At 35.8% G+C, this 20,099-nt stretch overlaps 1 long non-coding RNA gene across 1 annotated transcript in view; it reads right to left on the bottom strand.

The window, feature by feature from the left end:
* The window catches only part of LOC112646017 (uncharacterized), a 34,351-nt gene extending 23,119 nt beyond the window's left edge, over positions 1-11,232 (bottom strand). Inside the window, exons 1-2 of the long non-coding RNA XR_003127429.3 lie at positions 11,114-11,232; positions 539-621 (exon numbers count right to left, since the gene is read on the bottom strand). This is a non-coding gene — a long non-coding RNA (uncharacterized LOC112646017). The remainder of the gene's footprint in view (positions 1-538; positions 622-11,113) is intronic.
* Positions 11,233-20,099: the final 8,867 nt, after the last annotated feature.

The following is a 20,099-nucleotide window of genomic DNA, read 5'->3' as shown; positions in this document are numbered from 1 at the left end:
AGTGTGTATAAATAACATATATTTAGCCAAATCAAAAGTATAATGTTCTTTAGTTTGTTGTGTTGTTTTTTGCTTTTGTTTTTGTTTTTTTTTCAATAAATATATGTCCACCCTTATCTCAAGTACCTGTGAAGTTCCTGAAAGCAGATACCGCTATATACCAATGATGTGCCGGGATCTGGCCCTACAGTTAAGAACTAAACAAGTATGCAGAGACTAAATGAAAAATTTCAGTATCATCGGGACACCTGGGTGGCTCAGCGTTTGAGTACCTGCCTTTAGCTCAGGGTGTGACCCCGGGGTCCTGGGATCGAGTCCCGCATCGGGCTCCCCTCATGGAGCCTGCTTCTCCCTCTGCCTGTGTCTCTGCTTCTCTCTCTGTGTGTCTCGCATGAATAAATAAATAAAATCTTAAAAAAAATGTTCAGTATCATCATTTTAATGGCTGCATTTTATTCCATTGTATACAGGCAAATATCATGGTATTTCTAACCGGTACTCTATTTTAATTTTTGTTAAAACTCTTTTATAGACTTACAGTTTAGAGCACATTTGTTCTTTCTTTTCTCAGGAAAAATTCCTAGAAGTAGAATTTGGGGGGCAAATATGTAGAAAGGACAGCTGTTTAAACAAAAACAAAAAAATTTAATCATCTTAGCAATCATAATTTGGCAAAATGTTTTTTTTTCTTTTTCATCTTACTTGATTCATAATGTGGCCCTTCTAGTAAAGTGAGACAAAAAGCAGTCTCAGATTGTGCATGGTGCAAGGAAAATTTAAAAGTGGGCATCTTTTCCCCTTTAAAAAAAAATAAAAACGTTGTAACCACTTCCTATAATCTATGATTTTCTCTTTTCTGCTTTTGAGGCTTCCTTTCATGTCTGGTCAAAAAAGGTCTATGTAAGTTCTACTGTGTGTGGGGTAGTGGGGTAGCTTCACCCACCAATCTCTTCTTTAAAGGTGCTGCTCCTGGGGACTCCTGGGTGGCTCAGTGGTTGAGCATCTGCCTTTGGCTCAGGGTGGGACCCTGGGATCCTGGGATCGAGTCCTGCATCGGTCTCCCCACAGGGAGCCTGCTTTTCTCCCTCTGCCTGTGTCTCTGCCTCTCTCTCTGTGTCTCTCAGGAATAAATAATTAAAATCTTAAAAAAAAAAAAAAGAGGTTAAAAATTCCAAGGATAGAACTTGTCACAGGCAGGAGAGTGGCCACCTTACGTGCTCATTGTCTAGCTTGAGAAGACCTTTCAGTTTGGACAGGTTTTAGAGCAAAACCCAGAAGGTTGATGAGAGGGACAGAGAACTTACTAGCAGCCGGAAGAGAGGGTCGGGGCACCCTCTCTATTGTGGAGAAACTTACACCCACATCATTGTACTGAACATAGCCTTTCAAATGGGCCCTAATTATGTCTGAACCTCTTCCTTCCTCATCTCTAGGGATCATTCTACAATGCAGACTTCACAGTGAACAAAGGCACTTGCTCTCGCACTTTCTGTGTAGTACCTATTCAGAGTATAAAAGGCTTGTCAATCCATGGTAATGTTATTCCTATATTTTGCTAAGCACTATATTTATTATAAAACATAAATGATGGTAGGCTGACATTTGTTTTTAGCACAGACACTAGATTTTTAACTAGTAAAATCGGCTGACGATTTGTTTCAATTGATGTGTATTTCTGTGGCTTAAAAAACTGTTGTTGGTTGTTTTCTAAATGACACTAATTTCTATTTTAATGCTGATATTATTTTCAGTTCAGGGCTGTAGCTGAGGAAATATAATCAGAAGAATTTAATTCTATCTTGAAATAGGTATGCAGTTTATAAGGTTCAGAAGGGGGGAAAAAAGAAGGGGTAGGTTTCTTTTAGTTTCAAATAACTGTAATTTTGGTTCATTCCTGATATGAGATTTGTCTTGGGCTAACTTGAATGTAACCCCTTTTAACAGGGTTGAAACATTTTCTCCCGATCAGAATTTGGTTCTGCACTAACAATAGAAGCTGAAAGGATTTCTAACTATGCCCTACCCCCAACACACACCTACAAAGAAGGCCATGCCTTGTCACTCTTGTATGAAGTTGTGTTCCTTGTCGCCTAATTCAAACCAAAATTTCAGTTGGAAGTACTGTACTCCAGTAAAGATTTTCCCATTTATCCACAAACTTCAATTTAATAATAATAAAAAAAAGCCACCGGATTTTGAACAAATTAGAAGGGGAAAATGAAAAATAATACTCTCTATTTATGTTGGAAAGATTGGAGACATGATTCAGAGCCTACCCTCATCCCCTCCCCCACAAAAAGACCAGGTTTATATATACATTCAAAATTATATGAATAATTGAGCAATTATTCGGATATTTGGCTGATATATTCAGACATATTACATAAAAGTGTTTTGGTACTTTTGGGTTTGAATCATTGAGGTCATTGAACACCAATTCACTATTTCATTTTGCCTCTGTGAGTGTAGTAGTACCTTAATTGTAGTCTAATTTACAGGGTTTCTGTTCTTCCATGGACACTTTAAGAATACTAGATTTCAAATCAAGAGACCTGGGCTTGATCTCTTTCAGCCATATTAGCCTGGTGAACTTGGACAAGCACTTTCCCTCCTTGGGTCTGTTTCTTGATCTAGAACAAGACTATACTGCATACCCTACATATTTCATGAAGTTGAGAAAAGGCTAAATAACATCCTAGGAAGAACCATCATTTCTTGGTTATATGTGATTTCATTTCATTTTCACAGTAATCACAATGGGTAGAAGAATTAATTGATGTTTAGAGAAATTAGAAACTTTGCAAAGTCATATAGCCAGGACTGCACAAAGCCCAGACTCAAACCCCAGACTTGGATTCTAATGCACTTGTTATATGGTCTCTCTAATGAGACAAACTCCTGCACATACACGAAGGATTATTTTTTGTATGATTCTGGTAAGTGCAGTGAACCAAGCAACCTACAATGGGTTGGGAAAACTTCTATACTGGTGGGTTTTTAAAATTTATATATTTTTCACCTTTCTTCAGCAATGATTCTAGGACACTTGAACAAATGGCTCTTAATGGTGTCGCTGTTGGGGCCGTAGCCATATGTTCATGAAGGACATGTGAAACCTGTTAGCTTTGGCACCATCATCAATAATAACTTTGCCATTTCCTCGGCTTGGGAATCAATCCCTGGGGTTGGATTTGCTAAACCAGCATGAGGTCCCTTATCTAATCAGAGCTAGACCTAGCCATATTTCAGTGCATTTGACAAGGAATGATGTAATGGTCTTAGTTGAAAATGAGATATGCATTTGACATTTGAATGTCACACAGTAATATGATTGTCAACTGAATTGCCAATAATAGGTTTAGTAAAAGCATGCTTTAAAATAGGGTAATGGTTTTACTCTAGAGCTTTTTTCTCCTGGTCACCGTTACGTACCCACACACATGTATATATGTGTTGACACACTTATATACTCACTTATCTATGGAATAATAATGATATGCCTGTGAAAACAACCAGGTTGTGTCTGTTTTAAATGTGGAGAAGTTACTATTTTTCCACATCCAAGATTTTCCCACATACTGATGAAAAAATAAGAAATCTTCCTGTTTGGATTCCAGTGGTGAGAATTTCCCCATATGTTCACCATCTCTTTACCCTTTAGATATTCCGAAGGCAACAAAATAGTACATTCCATCCTCTGTAAATTTCCACCAAGCTTTCTCATCACAGATAAGGATTTTAGGTTAGTTAACCAGAATCCTGTACAAAATGTAGGCACAATAAGCTAAAGATTATTTGCATAGCTCAAAAAGAAGAAATATTTGCAACTAACGCAGAGAATATTTGACCTTCTAGAAATAATAGATAAGGTATAATATATAGCACAATTCCATGAAATATAGAAATGCTACATATAGGCTAATTTTACATTAAACTATTGCTAGGAAAACTGCAAACAGAGGTCAATCTTTGACAGATCTAAAAATACAACCATGTGGATCAAATTTTCCAGTCACAGCTTCATCTCTGCAGATTTTCTTTCATTTGTAAAAATCTTGCTGTTTCTGCAGAGGAACTGATTAGACTGTCCACTTTAGTGCTGAGCAATGTATTTCTGAAAATGAGCTTCAGCCTGCAACAATGCAGTCTATTTGCTGTGTGTTTTTTAATCTATCCAAGACCAGCTTTTTAGGCCTTACATTTCAGATTTGACAATTTGCCTTCGGCATAAACTTTCAGTGGCAGCAACTTGAATTTTCACATAAATAGTATTCCAGTTAAGAACTGTATCTATATAGCCATGTCATTGGAACACACACTTTTAAGCCTCTTCTAATGATTAACATACATTTCCATGCATTGCTCTCACTGAATTTTGGCTTGTGCCTCAGTAAAAGTGAATAATATTACCCACTTTCACCTCAACTCGTACAGTAATGCTTTAAAACAACTGAGCTAGAAGAAGATGAAACAGATCTTGGAATATTTTACAAAAATCCCTTAGAGAAACTCGTTTTATCAAAAATGCAGTTTTCTATTAGGACCTCAATCACACACGAAAAAGGCTTGGAAAAAGGCTTTGATTAAAATATATGTTTTGTCGCCTATCATTAAACAATGAAATGTCTGAAATAAGTATATTTTCTAGATCATTGAAGCTTATTCCATTAATTGCCTAATTTTTCTGTTAATAATTTGTGCATGTTTTGGTAGAATTTTCCTCAAAAACTTCTAATTCAATGGAGGCCAAATGCATTAGATGCTTATTGTGATGTCTCCCTGGCTTATAATTTCCAAGTCTGGACGTGGTCCTAATATACAGGTTGGTCATTCAGAGACCATTTTGATTCTATGTGAACTCTTTCTCAAGGATGCAACTGATTGGCTCACTGTTCAACACTTGAGCTAAACTAAGTAATTGGGGTCCTTATTCATGATTTTCACATAGGACTAAGACAGGACAGTCCATGGAATTTAGAGTGATGGTAGTAGTTACAGAAAGTAAAGCCAAGGTACTGCTGGCAGCCAGGTCATGCACAGCGTAGAGAAAGCCAGTCTTCAGTAGGAGAAGATGACTCTGAGGAAAGCCACAGTAAATAGAAGATGGAAAGAAAGATTCCTGGGCAAGACCAGTCATTTTGTCCACTTGCCTCTGAGGCTCAGCTCTACCTCTGTCCTTCATGAGGCTGGAAAAGTAGCCTTTGGATAAACTTCTTTTATTGTCTAAGCTAGTTCCATTTGAATTTCTGTCATTTGAAACCAAACCATCCTGATACCATTATCACATATCTGTATTGTCCGCAGCTGATTCCGGCAAACTTCTGAACTCCATCACAGAATACATCAAAGGGTTTTTATGTGAACCTCAATCAATGTAATTTTCTGAAGCAACAGGAGCAGTTTACATGAAATTTTTCCTGAAAAATGGTAATGGCATTGATCTTAGACATAGCATATTGAACACACCTCCATATTTTTTCTTTCCTTTTTTTTAATTTTAATTTTTTATTTTTTATTTTTCCTTCCTTTTTAAAAAAAAAAAACATTTACTTATTTATTTGGGAGAGGGGCAGAGGGAAGAGGGCAGAGGATTTCAAGCAGACTCCCCAGTGAGCTCGGAGCCCCACTCAGGGCTTCATCCCATGACCTTGAGATCATGATCTGAGCCGAAATCAAGAGTTGGATGCTTAACTGCCTGAGCCACCCAGGTGCCCCTACACCTCCATATTTTCTTGATGTTGTGGAGCTTGCATACTCAAATGAACTTCGGTTGCTGTACTCTTCTAATTCAGTGACATATTCGAGAGCTTTTTGAAATAGGAGACATTGTTTGTAGGCACACTAAACGGCCCCAGACAGCTGTGCTTTGTAAGGTATTCAATCTGATTTATAGAAAGTCTCTGTCATTCCTTCTCTGACTTATTGTTGGCTCTCATTTCCTGCTGTTAAAGAGAGGTGGTTTGAGAAACAACACAGCCATTGGAAGAGGGATCTAGGTTGGACAGAATGTGTACTCTTGCTTTCTAGCTGTTTGACCTTGGGTGGTTTCTTTCAATGTCTGACCTTATCTCTTTTCTTACAAAAGGAGAGATTGGCTTAATAGTAACTTTTTTCCTAAAGAATAAATCAGATAATATATGTAAAACAATATCAAGAATTCTATAAATGTTAGGTCATTTCTGGCAACCGCTTCCCCCCACTTCTAACCTACTACTTCTAAACTGTTCTGGGCTAGGAAAACAAATCGGAAGATATGGAACCTGAAGGTGTTTGATTGTGATTAAAGGTGACTCAGTTTTTAAAATCACTTTGAAGATTAAAGTTTATCAATTAAGAACCACTAAATTATATTGAGTACTCTCTATAAAGTCCCCATCACATGCTTAGACAAATGCTTCCACAGCAAAGTATACTTATTTGTTCATTCTACCCTTGGACAGCTATGATTATTAGATAGTTTTACTCACATGGAGATCATTGCAGACTAGAATTGGTTCTACCTAACAAGCCACTCAGGTGGAGGTGTCTGTATTTCTTTTTTTTTTTTTTTAAGATTTTATTTATTTATTCATGAGAGACACAGAGAGAGGGAGAGAGAGAAGCAGAGACACAGGCAGAGAGAGAAGCAGGCTCCATGCAGGGAGCCCGATGTGGGACTCTATTGGAGACCCCAGTATCAGGCCCTGAGCTGAAGGCGGCGCTAAACCACTGAGCCACCCAGGCTGCCCAGGTGTCTGTATTTCTACATAATGATTATTCAAACATTTGAAGATACTGTTTTATCCTCAAACCTTTAATGTAGATTAGAAATGTCTACTTCTTTTCCTTTGTCTTTTTTAAAGCATCTTCTCAGTATTACTCAGTTTATCACTTTTGAACTAATGCTCAGAATATGTTATCTGGGTCATTTGGAATAGAATCATATTTCTCTCAGAGCAAGCCCCAGATTTCACTTTTGATAACTAAGTAGATAGCTCTCACACAGAGAGATATTTGTATTCTGAATGAGATCATTATTAATGAACCTAAGCTACAGCCTGGTGTGCATCCCATGGATCAGTTAGGAAATTTTTTTGACTATCAATCAAAACTTGATCTCTTTTAATTTTTCCACAAATACCTATGTACACACCGATTACAAAATCCCTTATCATACCCCATTTTGAAACTAGTTATTTGTACTTTTATGTGATTTTCCAAAATTACCACATGGTTTTGTCATCTCCGTTATAAGTGCTGTTAGTATGAGCTGGACTTACTTCAGACGTGTAGGATGTGATGTGTTCTTATAATCGTTACTATCATTTTGATCTATGCTAATCTATTCAATTCTCGTTCTATATATTTCAGTCTGCAAAATTTTTTTACTTGCAGAGAAATGCTTTTTCTATGCCATTTACAAAAATTGCTCCAAGTAAAGATCCAATATTTTCTTGATTGCTTTTATTTCAATATCACTGAAAACTAAAAAACTAGATTTGATATCTTTTCTGTGTGTGTTTGTGTGTGTGTATTTGCACTAAGGGTCGAGTCATTTAGGACTTTAACCTGAGTGACCAGTGTGAGTTTTTAAGCCAACTATCAAAGTTTAGAGGGAACACTCTCCACAAAAGTCCACCCTCAGTTTTGATAATTTGCTGGAAGGATCTCAGGACTCACTGAAAGTGATTATATTTCTAATAATGATTTATTACAGGGAGAGGATATATATTTAAAATCAACCAAGGGAAGGAGGGCATAGGATGCCAAACATGGAGCTTCCATTGTCTTCTTACTGTGGACTCAGAGATGCATTACTTTCCTAGCATTAATGTTTGGCAATATACATGAACTGATGACATATGGAATATTTCTAGCCAGGGAATCTCACTAGACATCTGCCAGGATCTTGATCTTGGACTTTCCATACTCCAGAACTGTGAGGAATAAATGTTTGTTGTTTAAGTTATCCAGTATATGGCGTTCTGTTATAGTAGCCCAAGCCGACTAATATATTCGTTTTCCCTATAGAATATGATATATATAATAGGTAACCAATAAATATTTTTGGCATAAATAAATTAATGTAGACAGAAAACTTCCTGTTTTTACTAGGATCTTACTATTTTTTACATTGAATTTGCCTTATGTGCCTTTATCATTACTTAGAAATTCAGAGCTCATTTCACATAAAACTAGATTTCCATATTCCCCTGTGAAATCAGAATCCCAGACAGAGTCCTGACTGGCAACAATTGTTGAAACTGATGAGTAGCCATTCCTTTCAGACTGGACAATACCTCTGAGTTCATCATATGATATTTTCTGCTTTCTATTCACTTTGTGGTGGTCATTTCTTCCCGATAAGCACAGGTTAGTGATACCCTTCTATGACAAGCGATTCTGGCCTATTTTCAGGTTTCAGAGATAGCCTCACTGGAGTAATAACCAATCATAATCCATGTAGAATAACAAAATGGGAAAAGGAAATGCATTTTTAAAAAGACATAAAATTGTGCTTAAGAATGAACTCAATAATATATTGACAGCATCAACATAAATGTAAAACTTTATTGAGAAACTGGGTTAGGTTGATTTTGTATAGATATATGTCATGCTCCTGAATGCAAATATTATAAGGTAGTGAATCTCCACAACTAAATGTACAAATTTAAAACAATTTCAATACAATGGGTCCTAAAACTCCTATGGAAGAATAAATGAAAAGCAGCAACAAAAAAAGTTATGAAAGAATGAATATCGAAAAGAGCTTTCAAAATTAGATATCACCTTTTTGAAGCTATAATAATGACTCCCTGGCATGATACTAATATAAGGACAGATGAATTGATGGAAAGAAGTAGAAAACTGAGAAAATGATCCAACACACACTCAACACTTTACTTAACTATGTCTGGTCAGTGAATATCATATGATGAAAAGTGAAATTCAAGCCATATTTGAATGAACATAAATGTACTGTTTTGCATATATAAGTCAAATAAGAAGGATGAATAAGTAGCCCAAGATTACCAGAGAGAACATGTGCTTCCTATGATAAAAAATCCATTTTACTCAATAGGGAAGAATGATTTAATCAATGGGAAGGAGGAATGGCATAATTTGTTGATTAGTTGGAAAATAAACACTTTTATGTCTACCTCACAATATTTATTTAAAAACTGCAGATGGAATAAAGTGTTAAAATAATACAGGTTAAACTCATAAAATCAGTAAAAATGTACAGATGAAAATCTGATTTCTTGGTAGAAATGAAAAATATACAACCAAATTAGAAATGTTAATGAATTCAAAAGCATAAACTTGAAAAACTATTCTCATAAAATAAATAAAAAAACAAAGGTGAACCGTAAAAGTAATTGAAAAATAAAGTAAAAATGAAGAGCAACTGTTCTTATTTATGTGGTACATTATAAGAGGAAAATTGTTAAAAGAAAATACCAAGAAATTCACTAGACAAGTTATAAACAGTATAAGAAAATCTACATCACAATATCAAAGAAATACATATTGAAATATTAATTGAAAAAGACATTTCACATGCAACACTGGCAAAGATAAAAAATGATAATAATCAGTATTGGCAAGGGTGGTGGGAAATGAGGACAGTCATAAATTGTTTTTAGAAATGTAAGATAACATAGCTTTTTAGAGGGTAATATGGATGTGATATAACAAAAGCCTTACAAATATTCACACATTTGAGCCAGCAAGTTCACTTGTAGGAATGTATTCTAAGAAAACAATTTGAGATATTAAAAAAGATTTATGCTCATTTTGTTCTTTGCAGCATTGTTTATGCTGCCATAAAAATATTCAGCAATAGAAGTATGGTTAAATAAATTACGGTCAGTGAACAAATTTAATATAACCATGAGAAAGTGAGTTGAACAAGTAGAGTATAACCAAAGTTTCATAAATAAATACATACTGTTGACCCCTGAAAAACACAGAGGTTAGGGGTGCCGACCCCTGTATGGTCCAAAATCCATAGTAACTTTTCACTCCCTAAAAACTTAATCTCTAATAGCTCACTGATGACTGGAAGCCTTATTGATAACATAAACGTTAATTTACACGTTTCACATGTTGTATGTATTATACACTATGCTCTTACACTAAAGTAAGCCAGAGAAAAGCAAAGGGTTTTAAGAAAATCATAAGGAAGAGAAAATACAAGAACCATGGCGAACTATATAATGATATAAAGAAAGATACTATTTCGTGTTATACTCCAATAAATCATGAACTTTGACGATCCCTATCTGGCTACTCCTTAAAATAAACCTTCTTCAATGTCACTAAACACTCTCAGAATCTACTAAAATGCACCAGCCGAGGTTCAGTACATAATATTTCCAACAATGACCATGCATTTTATCAGAGAGAAGATGGATTCTCAATCTGTGGGCTTTTGCCCTGAACACGAGAAAATTTTTACATAAATACCCACTTCTTTTTAAACAGAAGACACATATTGCGTGCAAACTGAGACCTCCCTCTCACCTTGTAAGAAGGAAAAAGTGGTGGACAGACAGGTGCAGATCAATGATGGAGTATCTTGAGTGCTGTCTGGTGCAACTGCACTTATTACGGGCACTTATTAACACCGCATGTTCACAAGTTTCAGGAAATTAAAGAATGAGTGAGAAATGAGGGGGATTACTACAATGAAAGGGATCCAATGATGCTTTTAAAGTGACCCTTAAGGGAATCCCTGGGTGGCTCAGCGGTTTAGTGCCTGCCTTTGGCCCAGGGTGTGATCCTGGAGTCCTGGGATCGACTCCCACATCAGGGTCCCTGCATGGAGCCTGCTTCTCCCTCTGCTTGTGTCTCTGCCTCTCTCTCCCTGTGTCTTTCATGAATAAATAAATAAAATCTTTAAAAAAAATAAAAGAAGGAAACTTGTTGTAAATCCTGAATTTAAAAAAAGATTTAAAAAATTAAATTAAATTAAAAAGTGACCCTGAAAAATGGCTGCCTATGGAGATAGGGAGTATTTGAACCATGTGCTCAATAGCGAAGCACATGACTCAGCATTTAATTAAAAAAAAATAATGTGATTAATCTGAATGTTTTTTGATAACAATAGGAGAAAGCGAAATCACTTAACTTTTTTAACCCTTATTAGTTGAGTGTTTTCTATGTAAAATGCATCATGGCAGTTTCTGGAGGTCTGGTGAGGAAGATGGAAAGTTCTTTGCCCTCGTGGAGCTTGTAGTCTAGAAGGGGGTATAGGTTGAAAGATTCCAAAAAGATTTCTCTGGGGTAACTGCTTGGACTGGGGTTCTGGGTGCCATGGAAACACAAGACAAGTCAAATGGTGGCCAGAGGAGGTGATGTCTAAGCTGAAGAACTGCAGGATGAGTAAGAAGCAGATAGATTGGGGAGGTTGGGACAGAGGGGCATGGGGATTGAGGACAGGCTGAAATGTCCACCGTTCCCAGAGGTGGACAGAAACGTGCCACACTACTGTAAGAACTGAGGACAATTCTCTGGCGGAGGCCAGAGTTAGGATTGTAGGGTAAGCAGGGCAGGTGATTGCTGGCCTTATACACCCATGTAAAGCGATTAGGACTGTCGGCAGTGTGGGGCTGCTGGAAGGGCAAGTGACAGGTCAGATCTGGAATTAGATTACGGTGGAGGCAGAGGCACAGCTAGGAGGCTGTTGCTGTCCTCTCAGAGGGACACCATGAGGCCTACAGGCCGTGGAGGCAGAGCAGATGCAGAGAACCAGAAAGATTTCAAAGGTAAAAAAAACACCATACCAGGTTAACCTTGGATTGCTGAGGAAATAACACTGACTCAAAGAAAAAAAAAGAAAATCCAGGGTTCTGGCTTTGGCATGCAGAGGTGAGTCAGAAAACAAAACAAAACAAAACAAAAGCATAATACATGGGGACAGCTATGATGATGTGAGATCGGATGAATTGAATTTGAAGAGCTCGTACGATATCCACAGGGAAAAAAAGAAAAGGCATTATGAAAGACAGTTGAAGACCTCTGAAGACAGAGGTTAAAAAAAAAAAGAGAAAATTGAAGGTCTTATAATTTCTTAATAAACAACCTTTTCTTCTTCACTCCTCAGTACATGTGTTATAAACAAGAGAGCCTAAAGAAATGTTCCCTTAATTGGCTTTGTTGGGGCATAATTTACATACAATAAAGTTCACCAAATTCGAGTGTACAATTTGATGACTTTGGCACGTGTACACAGTTGTGTAGCCAGCACCGCAATCCTGACACAGAACATGTCCATCACTCTCGAAAGTTCCCACACAACCTTTTGTTCTCACATTGCCCCCACCCCAGCCCAACTTACCACTGATCTGCTCTGTGTCACTTGGTTTTTTGTCTTTTATAGAATTCATATAAGTGATATCATACAATATGTATTTGGTTTATTTCAATTTACTTTTGAGATTTGTCCACATTGTCATGGGTATCAGAAGTTTATTCCTTTTTATTCCTGGGTAGTATTCCACGGTATGGATATACCAGAGGATGGGCATTTGGATTGTTTCCAGTTTTTTACTATTACACATAAGGTTGCTATGAATTTTTGAGAACAAGCCTTTCTGTAAACATGTTTTCATTGCTTTTGGCTAAATATGTAAGAGCAGGATTACTGGGTTGTATGATAAATGCGTTTTAACTTAATAGGAAACTGCCAAATTGTTTTCCATTATCAATTGTGCATTTCCCATTCCCATCAGCAATGGATGAATGTTCTAGTCGGTCCACATATTCCTGACACATGCCTTTACGTTTTAGCACATTTCTACTATGTGATATATCACTTTGGTTTTCATTTGAATTTCCCTAATAATTAATAATCCTAAGCAACTTTTTGTGTACGTTTTAGCCATTTGTAAACTTCTTTTGGCAAAGTTTCTATTCAAACCTTTTGCCAATTTTATTCATCTTTCCTAAGTCTTCTCGTGGGGTTGTAAGAATTTTTATATATTTTCAATATAGAATATATATTGAAATATTTTTATTTTAAAAACTCTGCAGATATTTTCATCCATTCTGTGGCTTGCCTTTTCATTTTCTGAACAGGATCTTTTAAAGTGCAGTTATATTTTATTTTGATCTAATCAAAATAAATTCACCTTATTCATTTTTCTGTAATGGCTTATACTTGTGTTCCATACAAGAAATATTTGCCTTACCCAAGGTCACAAATATTTTCTGTCTTGTTTTTTCATGTTAATTTTTATAGTTTTACTTCTTAACAGGTAAGGCTATTATCCATTTTAAGCAAATGTTTCTGTATAGTGTAAAGTAGAGGTCCGGGTTTATTTATTTTATTTCCCATGTGGCTATCTAATTTTTATAGCACAATTTGTTTAAAATACTATCCTTTTTCCAATTGAGTTACCATAACGCCTTTGTCAAAAATCAATGGACCAGGTATACATGTATCCATTTCTGGACTTTATTTGTCTATCATTGCTCCAATACTTGACAACTGTAGCTTATTAATAAACCTTGGTACAGTAATGTAAGTCTTTAAACTTGACCACTCTTGTTTGCTCTAAATCCTTTGATGTTCCATATATATTTTGAAACCAGCTTATAAATTTCCAGCAAAGAAAAATGTGCTGCTGTGATGTTACCTGGGATTCAATTATACTTATATTTCAATTTGTGATAATTGCTATCTTAATCCTGTTCAGTCTTCTGATCGATAAGCATGGTACGTAGCTTCATTTCTTTTTTTTTTTTTTTTTTTTTTTGGCTCTTAATTTCTCTCAGGAGTATTTTGTAGATTTCAGTGCACATATTTTCATTATTTTGGTTAATATATCCCTAAACTTTTTTATTATTTGAAAATATTGTAAATGACATGCCTTTTAAATTTTCATTTATAAATATTTATTGTTCATAAAATGTGATATGTTTTCATATGTTGAACTTAATTCCCTGAAGCTTGCTAAACTTACTTATTAGTTTTAATAACATTTTTGCAGCTTCTTTAAGGTTGACTATGTAGACTACTTTAAACTATTTTTTTCTATTGCCCTACTGCATTGGCTAGAGTCTGCAATGCAACATTGAATAAAATGAACAGAGAGGAAATATTTGCCTTGTTTTCAATATTTGCCTGATAAAAGCAATAGGTTGTTTCCTTTTATCAGGTTGAGGAAGTTGTCTTCTAGTCTCAGTTTCCTGAGAGTTTTTATTATAAATAACTCTTGAATTTTACCAAACATAAAAACATCTTAATAAACATTTTTCTGTATTAAGTCGATCACATGGGTTTTCTTTTGTATCCTATAAATATGATGAATCACTTTGATTGACTTTAAAAAAATTTTGCATTGTTTAATTAAAACCCAGATGGTCACAATCTATTATATTTTGTATATATTCCTAAATTTTACTTGCTAAAATTTTGTTAGGATGTTCATGAGGCTTATTGGTCTGTAATTTTCTTATATTGTCTATGTCTGTTTTGATACCAGGTTGATATTGGCAAAATAAGGTGAGAAGTACTTCCTCCTCTTCAATTTTCTGGAAGAGTTTTTCTAGAATATATCATCTTTCTTCTTTATATTTTTGGTAGAATTTACCAGTAACATTATCTGATGCTGTAGTTTTATTTTGTTTCCTTTTTTGAAGGAAGGTTTTTAACTATGTTTTCAATTTAACAAATGTAGAGCTATTCAGGTTATCTGTTCTTCTTCAGTGACCTTTTTATTTTTTTATTTTTATTTTTTAATAATAAATTATTTTTTATTGGTGTTCAATTTGCCAACATACAGAATAACACCCAGTGCTCATCCCGTCAAGTGCCCCCCTCAGTGCCCGTCACCTATTCACTCCCACCCTCTGCCCTCCTCCCCTTCCACCACCCCTAGTTCATTTCCCAGAGTTAGGAGTCTTCATGTTCTGTCTCCCTTTCTGATATTTCCCATACATTTCTTCTCCCTTCCCTTATATTCCCTTTCACTATTATTTATATTCCCCAAATGAATGAGAACATACACTGTTTGTCCTTCTCCGACTGACTTACTTCACTCAGCATAATACCCTCCAGTTCCATCCACGTTGAAGCAAATGGTGGGTATTTGTTGTTTCTAATGGTTGAGGAATATTCCATTGTATACATAAACCACAGCTTCTTTATCCATTCATCTTTCGATGGACACCGAGGCTCCTTCCACAGTTTGGCTATTGTGGCCATTGCTGCTAGAAACATCGGGGTGCAGGTGTCCCGGCGTTTCATTGCATCTGTATCTTTGGGGTAAATCCCCAGCAGTGCAATTGCTGGGTCATAGGGCAGATCTATTTTTAACTCTTTGAGGAACCTCCACACAGTTTTCCAGAGTGGCTGCACCAGTTCACATTCCCACCAACAGTGTATGAGGGTTCCCTTTTCTCCGCATCCTCTCCAACATTAGTGGTTTCCTGCCTTGTTAATGTTCCCCATTCTCACTGGTGTGAGGTGGGATCTCATTGTGGTTTTGATTTGTATTTCCCTGATGGCCAGTGATGCAGAGCATTTTCTCATGTGCGTGTTGGCCATGTCTAGGTCTTCCTCTGTGAGATTTCTGTTCCTGTCTTTTGCCCATTTCATGATTGGATTGTTTGTTTCTTTGGTGTTGAATTTAATAAGTTCTTCATAGATCTGGGAAACTAGCCCTTTATCTGATACGTCATTTGCAAATATCTTCTCCCATTCTCTAGGTTGTCTTTTAGTTTTGTTGACTGTATCCTTTGCTGTGCAAAAGCTTCTCATCTTGATGAAGTCCCAATAGTTCATTTTTGCTTTTGTTTCTTTTGCCTTCATGGATATATCTTGCAAGAAGTTACTGTGGCCGAGTTCAAAAAGGGTTGTTGCCTGTGTTCTCCTCTAGGATTTTGATGGAATCTTGTCTCACATTTAGATCTTTCATCCATTTTGAGTTTATCTTTGTGTCTGGTGAGAGAGAGTGGTCCAGTTTCATTCTTCTGCATGTGGATGTCCAATTTTCCGAGCACAATTTGCATTTTAATGGAATTTTCTTCTTTTTAAAGATTTATTTATTTGATATATATATATATAGAGAGAGAGAGAGAGTGGGAGGGAGAGAGAATCTGAAGCTGACTCCACACCGAGCGCAGAGCCCGATGCAGGGCTTGATTTCACTACCGCAAGATCCTGGTCTGAGCTGAAACCCAGAGTCAGATATTCAACTGACTGAGCCACCCAGGCTCCCCTAAAGGAATTTATTTCATCAAAGTTCTAAAATTTATTGGCACAAAGTTGTTCCTATGTTTCGCATGTCAGTAGAGTCTATCATGATGTCCTTCCTCCCTGTCATTTCTGACACTGATCATTTGTGTATTTTCTTTTTTCTGATTAGTATGGCAAGAAGTTTGCCAATTTTATTTTTGTTTTCAAAGACATAAATTTTGGTTTTATTTATTTCTCTATTCTTCTTTCTGCTCTTTCACTGATTTTGGCTCTTATCTTCACCAGACTTTTCTTCATTTTTACTTTGTCTGAATTTTCTCTTCTGTATTCAGTTTCTTAAAGTGCAAGCACAGATCATTGTTTATAGATCTTTATTTTTTTGGAAGCATTTAGAATGGTAAATTTTCCTCTAAGTAGTGCTCCATGTAAAATGAGCCACTTGGTAGTGGTATTCAAGTCTATGACACTACTAATTTTTTGTCCACTTTTTCTATGAATTACTTTGAAAGAGTGTTGAATTCCCCCCAACCACAGCAATAAATTTATTATTTATCTGTCACGCTTTTTCCCTCAGTTACTATTTCATGTATTTTGAAGGTTTGTTATTAGGTACATACACATTTAGAAGGGTGTTTTGTCTTGTTTTTGTTTTTGTCCTCTTGATGAATTGGTCCTTTTAGTAGTAATTTTCCTTATTCTGAGGTCGATTTTGTTTGATATTATATGGTCACTTCAGATTTCTTTTTTAATTTGTGTTTTCATGGTCCATCTTTTCTCATCTTTTTACTTTTAATATTGCTGTATTTGTATTTTTGATGGTTAATTTTCTGAACCAACTTGATGGAATCACAGGGTGCCCAGATATTTGGTTAAACATTAGTCCGAGTGTATCTGTGAGGATGTTTCTGGGCGAGAGTAACATTTGAATTGGTACACTGAATAAAGCAGATTGTCCTCCTCAATATGGGTAGGCCTCATCGGATCAATTGGAAATGTAAATAGAGTGAAAAAGAGAAGGAAGGAAAAATTAACTTTTCTCTGCCTGTTTTTGAGCTGGGACTTAGTTTTCTCCTGCACTTGAACTGGATATTGTACTATCAGTTCTGAGTCTCAAGCTTCAGACTTGGATTAAAATTCTATGACCATCACTCCTCGGTCTCCAGCTACCAGATGGCAGACTGAGACTTCTAAGCCTTCATAATCATGTGAGCCAATTCTATCTATGTCTGTATCTATATCTATATCTATCTCTATCACTATCTGTATCTATCTATATCTACATCTATATCATCTATATCTATATCTGTATGTGTAGAGATCTATTTTATATACATATGGATATATATAATATTTATTTGTATATGCCTATATATGTTCCATTGGTCTGTTTCCCTGCATTAATCTTGAGTAATGCAATAAACTGAATTTCTTGTAGATAGGATATAGTTAGGTTTTGCTTTTTAATGCAATTTGAACCTCTCTCTCGCTATCTTTTTTTTTTTTTTTTTGGCAATGAATTTTCTGTTTCCTTGTCTGAAAATATATTTTAGCTAGTAAGAAAGTGGATAATTTCCTTCTTTCTTTCCAGCCCCTTCCTTCCTTCTCTTAAAAAATTTGCTTCATTATCTTCTGGCTTGCATAGTTTCTGACAAAAATTTTGAAAATATTTGTATATTTGTTCCTTAATATATGCCGTACCACGCACCTTTAAACCACTTTTAAAACTTTATCACTTTTTTTTTTAGTAATTTGATTGTGATGTGACTTAGCATGCTTTTATTAATGTTTATTTTGTTCAATAATCTTTATACTTCTTATAATGGTGGGAAGATTATTTAGATCAAATTTCAAAAAAATTAGCATTATTTCTTCAAATAATTTTTTATTCTTCTCTTTCACCTGTCTCAGATCCAATTACATTTTTATTAGATTGCTTAGTATTGTCTCATATGTCACTGATGCTTTCATCGTATTTTTCAATCTTTTTTGTCCTATATGCATTTTGGATAGTTTCAACTGATATGTCTTAATAGTTTCTACCCCTTCAATAATTTTTTTCAACGGTCTGTTGCTCTATTTTTTTCTGCAGTGACTAATAGGCTGCCAATTTGACCCAAATCATTTTTGATTTAATGTTCATTTTTCATCTTCAGAAATGGTCTTTTTCATATCCTTAATTTTTCTTTTCATCATACTCATGTGTTTTTCTAACTCCATGAACATATGGAGCGTATTTATAACCATTTCAAATGCTTTTCTGGTAATTCCCTTATCTCTGTCATTTCTGGACTATTTCTATTGATTGATTTTCTCCTTGTTAGAAGTGATATTTTCCTGCTTATTTGCATGTCTAGTAGTTTTTTTTTTAATGGATGCCAGACATCCGCTAAACAATCCATCTATTGTTGCTAGCTGGATTATATTGTATTCCTGTAAATAGTGTTGGGTTTTGTTTTAAGTTACTTGGAATCAGTTAAATCATTCTGAGACTTGCTTTTAGATTTTGCTAGAATGGAAGCAGAGGAGCCTTTGATCGAGGGCTAATTCAGTCCCACCACCAATGCTTGGCCTTTTTGGGGATTCTACAGTATTATTGTAACATAATGTCTTTCCATCCTGCCTAGTGGGAACACTAACTACTCTCAGACTGGTGGAAGTATCAGGAATTGTTCTCCCTACTACTTTCTGGTGGCTCTTTCTCTGAACTTCGATCGATCGTTTTCTCCCAACTTGCACTGATTAGTACTTAGCCAAAAACTGAAGGTTGCCTCTGTAGATCCTTGGAGCTCTAAGGAGCTCTATGTGCAGCTCCCTCCTTTCTGGCATTCCATCCCTAAATTCTAGATGCCTTGGCCTTCTGGAACTGTTTTCCCAGTTTCCTCAACTTGTGCTTTTGGATTTTTCCTCCCTGATTTGCAGCCTGAAAACTGCCTCCAGGCATTAGGCTGGTATGATGGCATGGTTCACTTTGATTCCCTTTTCTATTTCACTTTGATTCCCTTTTCTCAGAGATTATAGTCCTGTGGTTGTGCTGCCTGGTTTTCAATCTCTGGAGAAAAAAAACATATGTATATATATATTTCTTTCTCCAGACATATATAAAACACACACACACACACACACACACACACACATATATATATATATATATATATATATATATGTTTTTTTCTCCCTGGTTTTTCTGTTGTTTTAAATGGGAGGGTAAATCTGGATTTGTTGCTCCATTTTATTAAACCAAATTTGTGAAAACAGATACTCATCTACAAAATGAATTAAGCTAGGCAGGCGTCTTAACTGATTGAAAACGTAGTTTCCTTGCACATAAAGAATTAATAACAATGTTCCCCTACTTGATGAGTGGATTATAATTTAGGATCTAACATGACAGAGGAAGTGCTTTGTAATCTGTGAAGCTCTATGCAATTGATAATGTTGAGAGATGCGGTAGGGATGGGGTGGTGAGAATGTTGTTGATTGTTTCAGTTCCATAACTGTTTAAATAATAAAACTATGTTTCAGAAAGATTTAACCTAAAAAAAACCCTGTGAATAATAATAACATACTCTGGGTCTTGTATGTAAGCAAACATCCTTATCCAAGCTGGTTTTAAGCAACGAGAGGATGTATTTGCTCGTTAACTATGAAGGCCAAGTGGCCAGCCAAGCCCAGCTAAACAGAGTTCCAACGCTGTCAGTGTTCTCTCTCTCTCTTTATGTCTCTGGCTCTCTTGCCTCTGCTGCTCTGCTTCCTTCTCAGACTTTCTCCAGGTGGCAGCAAGATGGTTGTTGACAATTCCACCTCATATTCCAACAGCTTGGCAAAATGCGTAGACAGAATGAGTCTTTCAACAATTGCTCTGGCAGAAAATTTCTGAGTCTTATTTGGGTGATTTTCCCATTTCTGAACCAAT

The sequence above is a fragment of the Canis lupus genome, chromosome 34 (genome assembly GCF_003254725.2).
Source record: "Canis lupus dingo isolate Sandy chromosome 34, ASM325472v2, whole genome shotgun sequence".
NCBI lineage: Eukaryota > Metazoa > Chordata > Mammalia > Carnivora > Canidae > Canis > Canis lupus.
The sequence above is the reverse complement of the archived record's forward strand: the minus strand, read 5'-3'. Positions and strand labels throughout refer to the sequence as shown.